This window comes from Rhynchophorus ferrugineus, unplaced genomic scaffold (assembly GCF_030347505.1).
Source record: "Rhynchophorus ferrugineus isolate W39M unplaced genomic scaffold, kcgeb_rfMv2 rfM11, whole genome shotgun sequence".
Lineage (NCBI taxonomy): Eukaryota > Metazoa > Arthropoda > Insecta > Coleoptera > Curculionidae > Rhynchophorus > Rhynchophorus ferrugineus.
Window position 1 is genome coordinate 29,953,787 of NW_027472590.1, and position 21,394 is coordinate 29,975,180.

At 33.0% G+C, this 21,394-nt stretch overlaps 1 long non-coding RNA gene across 2 annotated transcripts; it reads right to left on the reverse strand.

The window, feature by feature from the left end:
- Positions 1-3,993: 3,993 nt before the first annotated feature.
- Positions 3,994-17,453, reverse strand: LOC143205214 (uncharacterized). Of its 2 annotated transcripts, none has more exons than XR_013007780.1 (2): positions 17,314-17,442; positions 3,994-4,121 (listed from the first exon to the last, which is right to left on the reverse strand). It is a non-coding gene; the product is annotated as an uncharacterized LOC143205214 (long non-coding RNA). The 2 variants fall into 2 exon arrangements; XR_013007779.1 differs by lacking the exon at positions 3,994-4,121 and adding an exon at positions 16,244-16,498 and having other exon boundaries at positions 17,314-17,453.
- Between the last annotated feature and the right edge of the window lie 3,941 nt (positions 17,454-21,394).

A 21,394-nucleotide genomic window follows, 5' to 3' on the forward strand; every position in this document is an offset into this window, starting at 1 on the left:
TCCCTCCAAAAAGCAATATTTTATCAATACGTGAAATTCCTTTTTATCAATTTTTTACCACAATAACAAAAGTTGCTTCACTCAAAATGTTATAATTCACAAACTAATGATCCGACAGCTGTCAAATTTATACACGCATCTTTTGAAGGTTAGGGCTAACTAAAACATAACTCTATCTATGTATCAGGCCGGGGACTTTTCATTTGACCTGTTACGTTTCTTTTAAAATTACGGAATATGCAATAGTTATGGAAGGATATGGGATGCCATTGTGAACTAATACAGCTTTTATGAGTAAATAATATTCACACTATTACTAAGGAAGGAGACGTGTTTAACAAACTTATCATATTTTTAACGATTGAATAAGGAATTAAAAATACGTAATCTTATTTATATTAGAAAAAATATATACTTATTAAACTCTTGTTGCCATGCGTCCTTTTGAGTAGACCCCTGTGTATTTTTTATGTAGTTGATTGAATTGATTGGTTCAATAAATCTTCGTGGTCTTTGATACAATTATAGCGCGCTTGTTTAAAATTATCGTGTCCTTTCGCATGCCTAGTGTTAATTAATTTATCCTTGTCAGGCCACCGAAAAAGAAAAACAAGAAAAATCGAAATAATAACGAGTGCGCGCTACCCTCTAACCACGTTAATCAGCAACGTACCTAGGTCTTCACTTCGACCGGCGGTTCGGTTGGCATTCCCAAATCCAGAAAGCAATCCAAAAAGGTTCGGGGATAGCAAACCTGCTATCTTCTCTGAGCTGCCCTTCTAGCAGACTTCCCATCTCCATCAAATGCTTATTTTACAAGATGTTAATTCGGACCGTACTCCTCTACGGATCTAATGTCTACTTCAAGTTTGTCAGAAATAATCAAATTCATAGGGAAACTGACATTCCAGAAATCAAGCACTTCATATCTAAATCATTCCACAAACAACAACTCAGCTCAAGTTCTTCTGAAAACGCGCTTGTTCGCGAGCTGGTCGACATGCTGGTAGCTTAGCACCGCGTCACCGCTAAGCTCTCCCCCTTTTCCAGGCTGAAACGACCTCATCCGTCGCTACAGTCATAAGTTTTGCCCCCATACAAGAGTACCCAGTTGTGTGTAAACTCAGGTTCGCGAATCAATAAAATCGCCGGGCCCTCGTGCCCAATAACGGCTGCCCGATCAGCGGGTGCCATATCCCCAAATTGAATGCAGTAGCGGTAGTGATCCACAGGGGTCAACTGTGAGGCGGTTTCGGTTTAGTGTATTGGTAAGCCCAGAGGCAGTCCCACATAACCCGGCCCAACTTGTCACTCCAGGGCAAGTCTCCACGAACAGGTATGCGTCATGCATTCCACCGTCTGGTTTTTAGGCCAGAACAAAAAAAAAGTTAATCCGCAACTGTCAAACGATTATCGCCGATGGAAACAGGACAATATGATGGCAAGTTGTTCGAAAGAAATCTTTTTAAAGTGAAATAATGATCAGAATATGTTCATGCTCGTAATAGCAACTAAACAAAACAAAATAAACGAGAAACCTATAACGAGATTTCACCGTGATCTCGGTTGAAAGACATTTTTAATAAGATTATTCAACATAACTCGGCAATTTTACAAGAGCCCCGTTAACGGCACCGGAAGGAAACGTGTCGGAAATGTCAATTAGCATTCCCGCAAACGATATCATTAGATCGGTAAGTCGGAGGAGAAATCCTAGAAATATACCGCTCCGATAAATAATGTAGGGCGCGGGGCCCCATCTTAATGTCGCCGAATACGTAATGCAAAAAGTAAAATGTTTCTCTATGCCGTCGACGTCGTCGTGCCACTCTAATGATGGCGTTACAAAGGACTTCCATTATTTATACATCTTAGGATGCCGGGCTTTGATCTCCGGCGACGTCGTTAGCTTTCGATACTCCTCTTCAAGTTGACGGTACTTTATTCTCATCGTTACGACGGTATAGTTCATCGGTACGGACGATTTCGAGGTTTAATTGAAAAAGTTTTCGATCATGACGAATTTCAATATACGACGTTGTTTATCCACTCCGAAGTTCAGTCAACGTAGTTGTAGATTATCTTCTTTATATATATATATAAATTGCTTATTAATTAGTTAGTATAATTATAATTATATTTATAATTATTAATATTATATATCTTAGAAAAATTGTGTATTAAACCCTTCTTGGTTTTTCAGGTAGTTGATTGAATTGATTGGTTCATTAAATCTTCGTGCTCTTTGATACAATTACGGGGCGCTTGTTTAAAATTATCGCGTCCCTTCGCATGCCCAGTGTTAATCAATTTATCCTTGTCAGGCCACCGAAAAAGAAAAACAAGAAAAACCGAACGCAAATCGAGTGCGCGCTGCCCCCTAACCACGTTAATCCGCAACTGTCAAACAAGCGGCCATCGCGGATGGAAATAGGACAATAGGGTGGCAAATAAAGTCGCGTCAGCCAGGGCGATCCTCAAAAACGGCGATTGACACTTTTATGGGAAAAGTTTCCTAATTCGGACGCACGGTCAGTTATGTGAAAGTTTCAAGTTTAAAATAAATTGAGGAAAATGCGAAAACTTTTGCAATTAAATCCTGAGCGGCCGGAAAATGCGAAAGCGGACGGAGAGAGAAAGAGAGACACAGAGAGAGACAGAGACATGGGATGCGTTGCTTCAAAAATTATATATAGTCAATTTAAACTTTTTTTAGTAATGCGTCATGGATATTTGTGACGACGAAACAATGCAATGTTGCCGCATGAACTCTGAGTTTTAGTTCAATTTTCCTTTGACATACAAGAAAATTATAATCTAAATTAAACAATTGAATAAAATTGTAAAATATAATTTGTTTTAACATTATAGTATGTTTAATACATATATTTCTATCATTATATAATCTATCATTCCGAGATTGATTATAATTGATATATAGATTCAGTCTTCTTCTTTTTCTTCTTCTGCGTCTACCTTTACGTGTATGAATTTTATTTCTCTTAACGACTAACACAAGAACATACTGTAATTCTGTAACAATGACTCTTCACTGTTGTTAAGAAGATTATTTTACATCGCATTTTATTCTTGATGTTCCTCAGTTCCAGATGATGGTTAAAAAGATCGTAATACTGAGCCCATTTTACATCTCTATCGCTGTTATTTATAGAAGAGGACAGAATGAGAATAGCCAAAGATGGTGTGTTTACTTGGCAAGTCATCTTGGTATCACTGTATATTTTATTTCTTCTGCTACTATCTGTGTACACCAATCTTCATAAAATTAATCACTGAATTCTGTCTAATGTATTTACCATATATACAAAACAGTTAATTGCAGCTTAATTTTGAAGAATTACAATCATATCTGTACACACAAATCTTTCACGCCCTACAATACCATTTTCTACAGTTATATTCAATTAATAATGTGCATACCTTTAGTTGTTTCCACTCTCATTACTCTGTCTCAGGAATTTCCAGCATTGCACAGTATTATCACATATCCTAAAAGTTTCCTTCAGTCACTTTCACTTTCCGACTCACTGTCTAATTCAATCACTAAACTGTTAATTTCTAAACTGTCTAAAACATGTTTACGATTCCACCATTTATCAATTACTTCCTCTGTATGTCTTATCGAGTTCATCCAAACTCAAGGTTGACAATGCTTGCTTCCACATATTCAAACAGTTTTTGATGGAATATCCTTCTCCACCAGCAATATATCTGCAATTAATTATTAATAAATCCAATGACCAACAAATCTTAATCGAATGTTATTGTAACTTTTACCTTTTTCCGTCAATTTTTGTTGTCTTCACACTTTTTTTGTTACTGTCTTGCCAAGAGTGCCAATGAACCATTTTAAAATATTCAAGTTTCATCAAGATACTTATTGTATGCCTTCAAAATAGAATTCTTTTTATGGCAATGTCTCTAAGTTCCATTAAACCTCTCCGAGTGTTATCTTTACACCATTTAAAACCTATGCCCTGTGAGAGTGTATGAAAGGATGTCTTACATCCCTCAAAAAGCTGCATGTCCTTAACTCTTTGATATATACTTTCCAGACAGACAATTTTCTATAAATTTTTATTTAGCGCGGCAGCAACCCGCTAAAAAACATTTTCAATAAAATTATTTATTTCATCAATTTCTTGTCCATGACAAACTTCAAGCATACACTGAAAGAAATCGTTCTGTATTCATTTTGAGATGCCTTTAAATAGTGAAGCATTCTTTAGGTGCTCACTTAAGAGTTGCACTTAGTTCAGCCAAAAAATTTATAAGTTCACTAAATGTTCCCTGATTTCGGGAAGTATCACTCTCATCATATATGCGACGAGCCAATTCAAATGATCCACAAGATATAATGCAATTTATAATTTACATACATATTCTTTGATACATTTTCATTATCTCCCTGTGTATTTATCCAATACGCAGAATCTACATGAACCCTAATATTAGTTGACCCCAGTAATGCAAATTCCATACAATTATGAAGATGAATTTCAGAATTTTCATGTCTTTTCACAGGGATTAAATATAAAAAGGCAAATATGATAGGCAATATAATAAGATTGGTAAATATGATCTGTAATGAAAGTAAAATGCACTACTGAATATACACTTGTTAATTAGGTGGATTAGGCCTCTAGGAAATAACATAGGTAGTTCTGAAAATAATTCAGTGTAATAACACAACCCTAAACTATAAACTATGGTGACTGTATAATTAACTGTTGTTTAAGTCCTTTGATAATATATGCATTATATCTACTGTTATGGTAAAATATATAAATTATATTTAATAACATTATTTTTGTTTCATTATTTAATTTTGATTAGAATTTTGTTTTATACCAAAGACAAAGTGATATATAAATAATGAGATCATACATTTCGCTTAAACTTTTACTAATTAAAATAGCGTCTGATTCTTTGAAATGATTACCAGTTAAATGATGATAAACAACACAACTCTTAAAACCTCGATTTTATACCCAGTTAAACCCGTAACCTGAACTTTTATTAACTCGAATATTAAATTGTTACTGTGTAACTTATTGCTTGAAGTGTTGAGCGATCACATCTCGACGATATCGCGCGCCGCCCTCAACAGAACTAAACGGAATATCCGACATTTTCGGTCCTTCAATAGAATTAACGATGCGAAAATATCTTCTTAATGTATCCAGATCTGCCGTACCGTTGCCACTGGCGGTCATAAAAAGGCAATAAAACCGCATACCGGCACTTGGAAAGCACTAAGCACTAGGGCGAACTTTAAACTCTATTCTAACTTTATATCGACATAACGCAAAACATAAAAATGCTTTTACAAAACTAATTCCGAACGAAGTAGGAAGCCGGCTTTGTATCCGAGAGAAATGGCTCAAGAATTGTTTTTTATTGTGTTTTATTATTGAAAAAATTCAGTGAGGTGAGTTGTTTCACAGTTTTTTGTTAATATAAAAATACAGCTTGGGCTAAAATCGGTTAGATGACTGTAATAAAGAATCACAAATTTATTTATTTAAAATAATACTACCCTGTAGAGAGATATTATTGTATAAATCTATACTCAAGCCTATTTGGTCATAAAGAATCCAACTATGGGGAACCGCTAGCAAGTCTAATATATCCATGATACAACGGTTACAAAATAAAGTGTTGCGTGTCATTGTTGATGCTCCTTATTATGTTTCAAATGAAGTGGTACAACCCGATATTCCTCTCACATAGAACCTGTAGTGGTCCCGATACCAATTTGATTGCGCGATATCTTGGTTATACGACTTTTAGCTCAATTTCGCTTTAACTATTGTGTTGTGTAGACGTCCAAATTTTATTATGTGTAAATACTAGCGACCCGCCCCGGCTTCGCACGGGTGCAATGCTGATACTAAATTAAATACACTACAGAAAAAATATGAACGTTGTATATAAAAACATAGCGGCCCGCTCCGACTTTGCACGGGCATAAAATATATATGCCTATGTCACTCAATGAAAACATGATTAAAATCGATCCAGTATTTTTGGTTCATTCATTACTGCCCTTGGCCTGCACGCATTAAATTTGGAGTAAAACAATTCCTCTTCCCCTATACTTACTATGAAGATTTCCTGCTATCTTTGGAATATCTAAATTCATACAATTTTTATTACATTACACATTTTTAAACGCAAATTTTAAATTTGTAATATCTCCGAAAATATTTGTTTAATTTACATGCTGTAAGGAACCATATTGATCTATATTAATTGCACACTGTATTTAAGGTACTTAATTCGATAAGGATTAATGCCGTATTGCTTAAAATAGCTTCGTAAATAAGCCATTTTCTCACGTAAAAAGTAAACAATAAAAATGGTTAATGTGGGTTATCCCTAGACTTTTTTGTAGACCTTTTTATGGTGTACAATACTGTAGTACATTAATTTGATCTAACTCGTAGGGTTAGGCAGCGTTTTTGCTAATTGCTAAATAAGCTTAAAAAAATAGGTTAATTTACGACATCACGTTAGAAACCTCTAAAATTAGCAATGTTGGCTTAGTATATTATGCATGTATTATACATACAAACCTTCCTCTTGAATCACTCTATCTATTGAAAAAAACCGCATCAAAATCCGTTACGTAGTTTTAAAGATTTAATTATTGAATGCCGCGAATTTTATTTCGCGAATTTTCGGATCCAGATCTCTGGATTTAACAGCACCAGATTTTTGTTATGCGGTTTTTAAAAATCAAAAGTTTATATGAATAAGTCCCAAACGATTCAACATCTTAAAGAGAATATTCGTCACGAATTGAAGAATTGCTTCTGATATTGCAGGATGTCATGCCTTAGATAGAGCCGAAAGTTGCATAGAGAATCGCGGTCACCATTGAGCCGATATAATTTTTCATTTAAAACAAAAAAAAAAATGTAAAGACCAAATAGAATTTTTATGAAAAGAAAACTTACTTGAGAATAGCCAACTTTGGCTATTCTCATTCTGTTCTATTCTATAAATAACAGCGATAGGAGATGTAGAATGTTCTTAGTATTACTATCTTTTTAACCATCATCTGGAACTGAGGAACATCAAGAATAAAATGCGATGTAAAATAATCTTCTTAACAACAGTGAAGAATCATTGTTACAGAATTACAGTATGTTCTTGAGTTAATCGTTAAAAGAAATAAAATTCATACACGTAAAGGTAGACGTAGAAGAAGAAAAAGAAGAAGACTGAATATATATATAAATTATAATCAATCTCGGAATGATAGATTCTCGTTATCAGCACTGTTATTCACTCCACCATAGTTTTTTAACTTATAGCATCATATATTAAAGGAATTAATTCTGCACGAGGTGATTTTAATGAAATCTGTAATAAAATTGCAGCAAATAGTAGTTACAAAGAAAAAATGGATTCTAAGTTAAGATCAAATATATTTTAATTGGACGTCGAACATATAGGGTTATATGGTTGGAGATTTGGATGTGTTCCAATATGATTCCACAATGCTATATTTCGTTTTATTTACGGCAATGGGCCAAAAATCGAACGTATGGCAATATGGAATCCGTATAATCATATCGGCTTCGTCTCTAATAGTAATATTCGAAATTTACGTCCACCATTCACAGATAATTCAAGATGCAATAAAGTGAATGGATTGTCGATAACGTAGCGATAATTGATTCTAAAATTAAGTCATTTTGGTGTCGATTTAAAGACAAATAATATAATTAAAATTTATAATTTTGATAATGTTATGTTTAATCGTTATTTATATTTTACTCACGGCCTATAAGTTTAACATACTACCGATAATCTCAAACGTGTTTGAGAAACTGTATTGCATAAAGAGTCTCAATTGCATAATAGAGAAAAAACACCTTTATAGAACAATTTGGGTTTCGCAATAGGCATGGAACAATAGAACAAGTACGTAGACTTGTTAACAAAATAAATATCGACTTAAATGTCAGAAGATATTGTTCAGTTGCATTCCCAGATATATCTCAGGCTTTTGATAAGGTATGACATACGGAATTGCAGGTTAAATTAAAGAATAGCGTCAATTAACTTACAAACACACCTAAATCAAATACAAATGTGACAAGGAAAAGATTGTAAAAAGGGTATAAAAGCCAACGAGACATAATCCAGTTACATAAGTTTTACGCTCCGTAGAAGAATCTGTCCGCAAGTTTATATCAATAGTTGTCAACTCCCGCAAATAGATGATGCTAAATATCTTCGAATGCATCTAGATCGACGCCTAACTTGGAAGAAGTAAGTGCATCCCAATGTACTCGCTAATCAGCTAAATATGTGAAGTGACAGTGAAGTGTGTAAAACATCTAACACCATCCGATCTGATTATTGGACATATATAAACTTTAGAATAAGCTTTGCTTTAGAATAAGATTAATTAATTAAAATAGGATTTTATAGATTTTTAGATTGTGGAACTATAAAGAATAATTAAGAAAATATATATTTTACGTAATTTAATAGTCAATAATGATATTAACAAACACATACGTGAAAGAATACATTATTTTAGTTTAAAATAGTAAATATTTTTAGATTAGTATTATGTATATTTTGTGGTGTTAAAAAGATAGCTACGGAAGTTAGTTACATTCTTCCATCTGCATGGAAGAATATTACAACTCGCAGGTGGAATATTTTGCAACCATTACTTCAAGATTAACTTATTTTAACCATATTAATTTTATTATCCATTATAGTCTTCTCCCGACAACATTATACACCACAACTGCTACCTTTGCTGATGGATACGGCAATATTAGCGGTACCAGAAACTCCAATATTGTCCTGACATTATTAAGTATCTTGTTTGGGACTCTTTGTCTATAAGAGTCCCAAACATATATATATATCTCTTGTATAACCCCAGAGTTGAACATCATAAGTCCACACTGGTTTCAAGACTTGTTGGTAAATTAAAGGCTTAGTTTAGTAAAAGTTTGAGTTCTGCAAGTTTCTTTTAATTTCTGCCTTCTACCTGTGTTTAACATCAAGGGTCATGCCAAGATATTTCCGTATCATGTCTCAGTTGGTATCTAGGATTATTCAGCTTAATTTTATCTAACTGAGGCCTGGAAAATGCATTTTCTTCCTGGTCCTACTTTTTCTCTTCTTTCTTCGTATTTCTTAATAGCATTTGTTACCTTTCAGTTTCTGTCTGATTTCTGGGTTTTTGCTACGCTGAGCATCGAATATATTTGATTGACTTCTCCATCTCAAAATCTAATTCTTTCTCAATCTATATCCGGTCTCCAACATTGATATTTTTCTTCTAATTCTATTCCAAAATCTATCCATTCAGTTTTTCTATTAACCGGACACGAATTACTTGGCTTTGGAATGATGTACACGCTTTAAGTCAGTACATTCAGTGAACGGTCTGAATTTACTTCTAGGTTTTCTTTAACTTGCATATAATTGCTGGAAATGACTTTAATTATGTATAAAACCTGTTATAATAGGTTCACAACCATATGCATGAATAGCCTTTAACAAATGGTTAATGTATGATTAGTACTGTAGTCACCGCCTATAATAAATCGAGTTCCTAGTGTTTGTTGAATGAAAAATTGTTGATATATTCCAAATCTGATGCTGGGGTTTGGTGGGCTATATAAAATGGCTACCAGTATTAGCTATAATATTCACAGCTCAAGTTTGGATATCTTCTGATTCGGATTTTATTTCCACAAAATATTACCTTGATGAACGAAGAACAATTTTGTCAAAAAGTTCTTTTATTAATAAGACTATGGACTCATTGATGGACTTTTCTCATTATTATTAACTACAATAAATTAAGATCTGTTACGAAATAGTGCATGATAATTCTTTACCTATTAATATTTGTGGAAACGTATGTTCTATGCCAATATTCAATCCCATAACACACATATCGACCTGATCCAAATCGAAAATCCCCAATAAAACAGAGAACAAACATGATTTTGCCTTCTGTAAATTTGGCAGCGTCCCGACTTTAATCGTCTATTTGTCAAAATATTATATTTAGGACGTTTGGCGGTAGATATCGAGCTTCTAGGGGCAATATGGCTTCTGTGTATTAAAAATAAATAACGTGGCCATCTATAATAACAACGTGCTCGTATCCCGAATATTTCTATATTCGTACGTGGACCAACAGATTCCATTTGCAATAAAACTTAGATATTTATTCCTACGACCAATACACTACGAAAACGGTAGTCATAAAGGAATATTGTTGGAAACTAATTCTGTCCTAATTTTTTTAATGTTTCTTATTACTGTTTTAAAACGCAGTAAAAATTGATTTAGCATAACAGCTAGAGCCATATCTATAGAATAGAACGCTATATAATACACCCCTCCTAAAAAATGACCAAAAGCATATATAGTCCTTTGAATTAAACAGCCAATGCACGTCATCAGTACCCTCAAATGTATTGCCAAATTTAGATTGTAAAATCGTAAAATTTTGGGAGCGGAATTTTCCTTCTCATTTTACTAATTAGCCTTACTCTAATTAAAAAGTTGAAGTATGACATGTGCACACGGTACGAAGGGAAAATAACGTAACGACGTACTAGCTTATATCCCAACACTAACAATAATGGACGTGCAATGAGATTAAGGGATGCAGACGCACGAGATCCTTCCATTAGGGTTAGTAGGCCTCGCTAAGATTAAGCTAAAAACTCAAATAAATAAATGAATAGTACTGTTGCTATGACGCACTCACTTCTCCAGCATCAGCTATGATGAACGTGCAATGCGTACAAGGCAGAAAGCCAAAGGCCACACGCTAGATACGCCGCGACCAAGAGCCAGCAGAAACCACTTTCGGTGGCGTTTACCATCAGTAGCTCTGGCCACTTTGGTGTTAGTTTCTGGTTTATAAAATAGATATAATCCATATCTACAATTGCAACCATAAAACTATTATCTTTGATTTTCCATAATCTAAGAATGATGGAGAATAAGATAATGAATAGGGAATAATAAAAATAAAAGTAAAAAATAGATAAATTAAGAATAATAAATGGAAAATAATAAATAGAATATGCTAAATAGGCATTAACAAATAGAAAAATTAAATAAAGACTTAATAAATAATAACAATTGTGATTTCCTCGGTTGGTTTTGTTATTGTTTTAGACAAATATCGAGAAAACTAAATAAATAAAACTCGCTTTTATAAAACGTGTGATAATTCTTATTAAAATTGCCAAAGCCAATTAAATAGGCGGAATCAGGAATCGATTACGTCTCTTAATCAGTTACTTAGAACAGGAACGAGATAATGGTGGCCACTTTTTGCTAGTAAAATGTTTTAGAGAAGCAATTATTTATTCTGAAATATTAAGTTGAAACAGTTAATATGAGCATTGAGAGCTGGCGAATACTAAGAGCGGCACAAGACAAAGCAGGTGACGAATCGCGACCACCTTGATATTGGCTCTATTCGTGGTAAAATTTATGAAATATATAAAAACAGTGAGTGGTTTGTTCCATATAAATAATATTTACCACAAATATTTAAGAGATAAGAGAAATTGTTAGTCTGGGAAGTATCCATAGAAAATTTAGCGATAGGCAGCTCTTGGAGACATGTAAGTTACCCTTTCGTATACTGTTAGGAAATATAGGATTTAAATGGCATACATATACCTACAAAGAGGTCTAATGGAAGTCTAAGACATTGTTTTTAAAATATTACCTTATTCAAAAGCATATAATAAAGGTAAGAATAGTCTATTCAAAGATGATGCGGCAACATTGCAATGTTTCGACCTTACAAATACCCATGACGCATTACTAAAAAAACTTTGAATAGATTATATGTATTATTTCAATTTGTTTATCCAACCGAACTATAAATATTTCAAAATCAAACATTGGGCCACTCTTGGCCAACCGCTAACGACTAGTGTAAAAACAACGAAAGTTGATTGAAAAAAATTAATTTAAAATAATATAGGTTTTGTTACTTATAATGTTTTTAGTAATTCATTGCAGATATATGATTCCTGGAGCTGTATTACTGTGTTAAATATAAATTAAACTTTGTGTTTTATATAATTTACTTTCTTTAGAAACAAGCCTGAAAAATATACACTGTAGAAAGGAGCGTTGTCCGTAATAACACCTTTGCTTTGATTAAACCCCATGAGACAGACAGAAAAATAAACTGACGGATTGTGGATCGTTAACAAGAATTATATAGATTAGAAATTAATAATTTGGTAAGTGACTTGAACAGTGATTCTCATAGTGAGAGACTGAATGAAACTTTTTTCTTGTGGGTTTAGGGACCAATGCTGATAATTACCAACACACAGTGATAAAATCAAAAAAAAAACTAAAGATAAGTATATAATTTATATAGAATCCCAAGCAGTACAAAAGGCACAGTTCTAACTTTGTGTCGCGAAACAATTATAGTTATTTATATTTAAGAAAACTGTTTAATTTTAAGTTTTGTATTATATTTTGTATTATTAATTATTCATTTAAATAAACAAACTCCTCTTTGTGCATTAATTTACGCAAATAAAAGAGAAAATAAATTGTATTTCCATTTGCAACATTGTTTTCTTAATAACTCAACGCTCATTTTTTTTTTCAATTTCTTAAATCTTTCGAAAACAAGAATCAATTTAAAAAAAGGGGTGCTGATTTGTATTCAGCCTCCAAGATCTTCTGAATATCACAGTTTTTACCCAATTTTCTATGATATACCCGGCATGAAATGCTGAGAAACTGAACTACTGAAATTCGCCTTTGGTAGCCCTTCACCGTGAGCTGCAATCTATTGTTCAATTTTCAGTAGACTGATTATGTTAGTTCACAGCAACCTTATTCTAACTTTGGTGCCCTTAGATTATAAACTCTGGTAATTGTGCTTTGAATTCACGGGGTATTCCCGAGGGACGTCGAATGAAGTTGTGATGGACGTAGATGAATATTTATTATATATTTTTATATTTATTTGTATATATTTAAATAATATTTTTACGCCCTTCCAGATTGTCACTCCAAGAAAGAATAATGAGTTGAAGAGACGCCAGATTCATATATATATATATATATATATATATATATATATATATATATATATATATATATATATATATAATGTTAAGTTAAAATAATTTTTTTTGACAATCTCAACATTTCAGTGTCATATAGCTCATACGTTTCATTTTGTTTTTTAAACAAATTTGCTATTTTTAAGGTAATTTTAAATCAAATTTCAAAGTTTCTAGGTTAATAACCAAAAAAAAAGTAACCCAACAGGAAAAATAAAGGGGAAAAGTAACGAACCTGTCTTAAAAAGACCAAACGGAAATATATAGTGTATCTGCTGGGGATATATTTTAGCATCAGCGAAGAATATAGAATAACGCAATGGGTATTTTTCTTCGTGAAATATATTAGTAAAAGCCATCCGTTAAGATTTATACCCAGTCGTTTGTTTCTCTTTGTTGCCAGATATTTCCGATGACTTTTGTTTTTATTTTAAAATAGACTGTTTAATAATTTAAATGTTAAACGTACATAAGTTCTTATAAATTTGTAGGTAATGAGACGATTTAGCGCTATTAAATTGTACTTTAGTGGCTCTCTTTAAGAACTAGAGTTTATTTGCATTACATACGAAATGCCAATAACCCGGCTCAAATTAATTATCAGAAGAAGATGACAGACGTTAGATTGGTAATCGCTCCAAAATTACTCAATGCATTTTTGATGCAGTTAAGTGGAATTTGGGCAGAAGTATCGCAGCTGAAGCTTTAAGACCACAAAAAGTAGTTTGAAGGTGCTCAAAGACATAAACTATTTAATAATGCTACCAAAGTCTTACTGAAGTTGCTGTGAAGCATGGTCTGCTGGAATTTACATAGAGGCTTGCACTTCAGGGTGAACGGCCAGCAAAGGCGGATTGTATTAGCTCAGTTTCTTAGCAGTATACTGCTGTAGGAATCTGGGGTTACCGAAATTTGGAAAACCATTCTGTAGAGGTCTATCACAGAAATGGGTAGAAGCCGTGCTATTTCGACGACCTGTACATCCCTGTGGCGAGATTCGTTAAGAGAATATAATGTTTAATAAGTATAACAGGTCCATTGACAAGTATCCGGCCTGACACATAGATGGTGCTACTAGAATTAAATCCATATTTTATTTAGTTAGCCCTAATACTCAAAAGATGCGAGTATAAATTGGGCAGCTGTCGGATCATTAGTTTGTGAATTATAGCATTTTAAGTGAAGCAACTTTTCGCACAAAAACGCTTGATGCTGAGTTTCTGGACACTGCCCCAGGAAAATCAACCATTAAGGATTGTGCTAAGTTTAAACGTGGTGAGATGAGCACCGAAGACGGTAAATGCTGTGGACGTCCAAAAAAGTTTGTTATCGATGAAAACATTAAAAAAATCCACAAAATGATTTTGAATAACCGTAAATTGAAATTGAATGAAATGGCAGACACTCTGAAGATATCAACTCAACGTGTACGTCATATTATTCACGAATATTTGGGTATGAGAAAGCTCTGTGTAAAGTGGGTGCAGCCCGAGCTAAATTTTAAAAAACGACGAGTTGATGATTCGAAGAAGTGTTTGAAGATGATCAAGCGTAATAAACCCGAGTTTTTGCGTATATATGTGACAATGGATGAAACATGGCTCTCCATCATTTCACACCGAGGTATAATCGACAGTCATCCGAGTTAACTGAACACGATGAACCCGCTCCAAAGCGTGGGAAAACGCAACAGTCGGCTGGCAAGTTAATGAGGTCTGTATTTTGGGATGCGCATGGAATAATTTTTACTGAATAGCTTGAAAAAGGAAGGACCATCAACAGAGACTACTACATAGTGTTATTGGACATTTTGATGGACGAAATCGGCGAAAAACGGCCGAATTTGAAGAAAAAGAAATTTTCTTCACTTCTGAATTTGCTTCACCAAGAGAATGCACCTTGTCACATGTTAGTGTACAATCGTTAAATTGGATTTCGAATTGCGTCCTCATCCACTGAATTCTCTAGATCTGGTGCCCAGCGACTATTTCGTGTTCTCAGATCTCAAAAGAATGCTGGGAAGAAATTTTCGTCGAATAAAGAGCTAATTGCCAAAACTGAGGCGTATTTTGAAGCAACGGACTAATCGTACTACAAAAATGGCATCGAAAAGTTGGAGGGTCGCTATAATCAGTGTATCACCTTTGAAGGAAATTATGTTGAATAAAAAAAACTAATTTTGCCAAAAAATGTGTTTTACTATGGTAGGTCGGGGACCTTTAGATTGACCGGTTATATGTTAATCCCACATTATATACAGTGAAATTTTACTAGATATTTTTGTATATTTTAATGAACCTCATATGTCTAAACCCACCATTTGGTTTGCCTACCATTAAGTTAATTATTTGTTAGAATATTCGTTGTCATAATAATCTTAGAATATATTGTGTATCATTTAGGTAGCAAGACCTGGTATATATGTATATTAAATAGCTTCAACCCTGCCAAAACAAAGTTCTACGATTAATTATCAATGCTTATCGCTACATAACCAACGAAACTGCACAATGACCTCGAAATTAAATGGATTTATGAAGCAATCCAAGATTTCGCATTAATATGTGAAATAAGGCTGCTAAATCACAGCAAGATGGAAGCAATACACGCAGGAAATTCGAATATTGAAACGAATCAAACGACATGAAGTTGTTGAAGAAGTGAAGAAGTGTATAAGCGTTATTTTTAACTTTATCTTAAGTATAAAACTACTTTAATTTAAATTAATATGTAAATTGAAATTGTACTAATTATATTTAATGTAAAATGTTATTAATTTAAAGAAAATTAAATAACAAAATATAGAATTATCAATATAAAGTTACAATATGTTTATATTATTTGTAAGAAGAAACTCTAAAAACTGTAACAGAATTTTTGTTTACTTTTATATAGTAGATTATTTTATCAAATAAAAATCTAACAATAGAATGTTACACATAACATACGTAAAGGAAAATATATAGAAGATAGTTTAGGGTAATTGATATGGCTCGGTGAATGGAGGTAAAACGAAATGAAACAGTGTGTTTTACATTATGTGACCGTTATTTATAGGAGTAATATAAAAAATGTGGAAAATACAAAATAGATAAAACGGATGGCAGCGGTGTTACCTGGAGACGAAGCTTGGGCAGTCGATTGTGGTACGTCTTAACCAAACGATGGTCGGCTACTGAATGATCGAAATACCCTTCAATAACATCCCAGATAAACGTCTCGGGGTTGCCAGCTATTCGTTATCGTGTTCTAGTTGTCGCTGCTGGCACCCCGCCCGTGTCCCAATATCTGGGATTATATTTCTGGGTACTTTGTAGACCGTTATTCCATGATGTAAAATTTGACATGCCTCAAGGTGTCTACAATAGTAATATGCAAAATAATCAAATACAAAATAGAGGATTATGTTAAAGATAAAAGAAAAAAATATATCAAACCAATGGTGACCCTTCCAAGTGAAAACCACCGAGTAATATATATAGTTTTATCGGTCTAGGATATATTTTAGGCCACCAGGGAAAATAAAAGTACGCAAAGGGTATTTTTCTTGGGGATATTTATCTGTGAGAACCGAAATTTATAAGTCCCTTCCTTTTGCGGTCTGTTATGTTTTATTTTTATTGCTAAATTGTATTAAGAAAGGACGTGATAGCTTCGGAAAGTTATTCTCAGAGGAACAGGGATTTGTCGTATCTTACCATCACCTGATACTATTTTATATCACATAGGTTTTTTTTTGGATTATTTAACGAGGTCATAAAATTTATAATTGAGCTGAAAAACAATACGTTTTTGAGCCTTTTTACTGGAATTTTAATCCACTAAAAGTTCACAATCAACTAGACTCTCTTTTTGTGAAAAGCTAGGAATAGGTGGGAAAGATACATTGACTGTAATTTTTAATCGACTTTAGAAAAGGAGGAGGAGGAGGTCAATTATGGACCTATTTTCGAAATTCTTTTTTTATTCCAAAGAGTACATTTCTGAAGAGGTCCCATTGAAAACAAGTGAAGACATCCGATGGCAGAATCGATGGCAAACCTCAAATTTCAAATATAATTCAAAATATAAAATAATCAGATATTTGTGTATAACGCTATTGCTGAACTAATGTGACAGAAGACCTGAAGTCGTTCAGTGCAAAAGCTGATAAGTTTGCTTTTTAAGTACTAACCGTATCATATGAGAATCTGTAGAAATATTGCGGGCCACTGCTTCTATGGCGTAGCTATTAGAGCGTTCGGCTCCCATACGGAGGTCGTGGGTTCGATTCCTCGTGGGGGAAACAACTCTTTGTTGTTATTCTAGTTTGGTTAGAACATTTGTCAGGTCACCAAAGATAGGTAGTGGATCCCGCGACCTAAAACGTTAATTCAAAAACTAAAAAGAGAAAAATAAAGTTTTTTTATAACCCTTAATTTTAATATTTTGAAGAATTTTCAGACGTTTGGCAAACGGACTACTTTTGCAGGCTCATTCCCGTACATGTTCGAACTTCTCTAACACCATTCTATCCCTTTTCAAATAGAATAAAATGACAAGGATAATATTGTCTGACTGTAAAACGAATTAGAATTTCAGACAGACATATATTGACACTCTTGTCACTGCTACTTTGAATTGACTATATATTACTATTTTATAAGTAATATGAATAAACCAATATAATCTAAAATTTTCATACTCTATTTATTTACATTGGGTTAATTTATCATAAATTTAAAATGGTACGTGTTACAAAAAATCCGTTTTCTTTTGTGTCCTGCAAAAAGCCGTTCTACTTAATAGTATAGAACAAGAAATAATTATCACACAGTCTAATTATTAGATATTTTTAGCAGAAAATCATAGAAATCCTTTTGAAAATATATATTCAACCATATTTTTCTTAATAATTAACCTTTTAAATTGGAGATATAAGCAGAATTCATATAAAAACCTAAACTTACCTTCCAACATATCTAGAAATAGTATTTTGAACTGTTATCAAATTTTTTTTTATTGCTCTTCGTGCTTCCACAATCTGCCCTATTGGCAATGAGTATTTCTTATGACTATATTATATATTCATGGCGTGTAGAAAATCACTTCCTTAAGCAATCTTCTGTATAAAATATTATCTTAATTAATTAGTCTTATTCTAAGGTCTAGATATGTCCAGTAATCAGATCAGGGGGTATTAAACGTTTTACTCTACGCACTTCACTATCACGTCGCATATTTAGCTGATTAGCGAGTATATTTTTACCAAAAATACTATACAAGAATCTATTAACAAATGATGGTTCAAACAATTTTTACTTCGTTATACCTGCTCATAAATTAATTAACTTTACATCAAATCCTTTTACATCGGGACATTTAAAAGCCGAAAATAACCCCGAACTGGGTCGCCGTTGCCAAGACATTTTCACTATTAACTTTTAATTGGTTTTTTATGTCGCTACTATGATCCTCTTTCAAACTTCTCGGCAAGACTGCATTTTTATAGAAAAGTTATCTGGTTTAACGAATCCAATTTTGCCTCTGCCTCGGAAACTTGATAAATACTTTCTAGATCAAACGACGTATAAATAAATAATGTTTTGCTTGATAGTTTTCAAGTACTCGCTCCTTTTTGATAATCGAATTTCGAGTCAGATACAGCAACGTCAGTCTGTAAAAGGTTTTAAGGAATGTCAACTTCCAGCAGAATTAAGACAGATATTTTATGAACAATATCTGAAAAATATGGGAAAACTAAATAATGTTGTGAGGACTGAGTTTGTCTATCCCAAGAGGTTTTGTACATACGTCATCTAAATTTGTGACGTCAAAACGTCGCAATGTTGCCGTATCAACTCTGAGTTATAGTTCACTTTGGTTTTGTCAAACAACAAAATTCTAATCTAAATAAAATAATTAAATAAAAACACTGTTATCAAATATAATTTGTTTTAACATTGTAGTATATCTAAAGCATATACATTTTATTATCGGACTTAAAACTGCACTTAAGTACACAGTTATAATAGTTTTTAGGTTATTTTTGATAATATATACGTTGAACTTTTTGCATACGATCTATGAGTTACAGTTAGAGTTCTAGACCCGTTTTTTTTTTCTGCAGTTGTAGCACCTGGAGCCCTGCTCTAACTAATTAACAATAGTATATCCACGCAATATATCTTATATTCATTAGAAACCATATTTGCCTTTTAAGCTCAGTTCTTGGGTCTTACGATAGAGCGTTTCTACATTTTGATATCACTGTATTTCTCCTTAGTTTGTTCTATTAATACCTGCATACATTTTTCTTAATAAAGCTATATTTAAACACTGCATTCTCCATAATGCATTTGACATATCTGCAAAACAGTTACTACTCTTTCTCTCCTGACACATTTTAACCATATACTCATGTATATACTGAACAATTACACATATCTCTGCACAGAAATCTTTTTACTCTACAATAGCCTTTCCTACAGTTAGCATATATTAATTATATACTCACCTTTACTTGTTTCCAATTTCATCACCACGTCTTAGAAATTGACAGCATTCTATTTTATCATATTCAGAAAGTTTCATTCAAGTGAATCACTATGCTGTTAATGTTTAATCTATCTAATATTTGTTCACAATTCCATCATTTTGTTCATCATTTGTGTTGAGTTCATCCAAACCGAATGTGTTATTAACTATTCCTGTTTCCAGCACGAAGTACAATATATCTGTAATGAATTATTAATAAATGTTATGACTTATAAAACCTGATCAATTGTTGTTCCAACGTTTACCTTTTTCTATCAACTATTATTGTCATAACACTATTTTTATTATCATTTTGCCATGCGTAACTATTAGCTATATTGTCTAAATCCATAAATTGAAATAATAAGTCTTCCTTCATTTTATTAGTTATTATATTATCCATAGTTCCATTAGACCTCTTCGATAGTTTTCAGACTAACAATTCTCGTTGAAATAATTGTATTTAATTATGTTAGTATTGAAAAACTAGTCACTGTTTTTATAGATTGCATATATTTAATGTCTGATAGAGCTAACATCAAGCTGATCTTGATTCGTCACCCGCGCAAAACGGACGCAAGTATATATGTTGGGAGAAAAGTAATATGGCTTTTTCCTAACAGATGAATTTAAAGTAAGATATCTATCTGTTTAATAAAGCCATACTATAGCGCACTTGAAAGGTAGCGGAACAGAACAATTTAGTTGTAAAGAAAATATTATTTTTTACTCATTCACAAATTATTACGTTAAAATGAGATTCCTGGTGGTCATTCTCATTATATTGTGTTTTTTTTTGCTTTCTTATATTGCCTTATTTTATTTCACGACATTCCATAGAGCTATTAAACGAAACGGTCATAAGATAACCTAGAATTATTGACGAAAGGCTGGATATCAAAATAATCTCCATACTTGGGATTCATTGTGTATATTATGTTTAAGTTAAACGACATCGAACTATTTTTGAACTAATATGTCAAACTAACACGACTGAACCAAATAGGCAAAGAAATCCGCCCTGAAATGATACATTGGATCAGTTTATTCGATTATAAAAATGTTAGACTATAAAATAGAAAGATATTGACTTGAAATCATTGGTGTATCCATCATACAGTCCAGGCCTAGCTCCAGTTTCTGTAAATCTATTTAGAATTCAAAATAACTACATATTCGGTTTCAATATAAATACATTTCCGGCTTGGTAGGCGCAGTGGTAAAGGCGACAAGACGGCCCTCCTACAGAGACAGACTACCTTGTTGCAATAACCGCCGGTTCGAATCCTCCTGTAGCATGGTCGTAAAACTCGTCCTAATATTTGCGATTGTTTAACATTTGTGATTGTCCTTAGGCAAGAGTAATTAATCTGATAAGGAAAATTATCCTAGTCACGCCAGTAACCAGGATGGGTAAGACCGGATGTCTTCGTCGCCAGTCGGTAGACTTAATGTCGAGGAGCGTGGTTCGGAGCCCACATTTAACAGTAACTCCAGTCCAGATAAACCCTCGTTGATAAAAAGGAGAGTTTAAAATATATAAAAGCATATAATTATTTCCGTAAAAATTAATGATGAACTGGCAAAAGCGTCTATAATATTATACACAATTTGAGTTAATAATTCTTGGATATTTTCCTAAGATAAAACGGAAGGTTACTCAATAAGTAAAATAAAAAACGCAGCTGAAACATATAATAGTACTAAATAAAGCAAGGTTGAGGGTATTGAATACATGT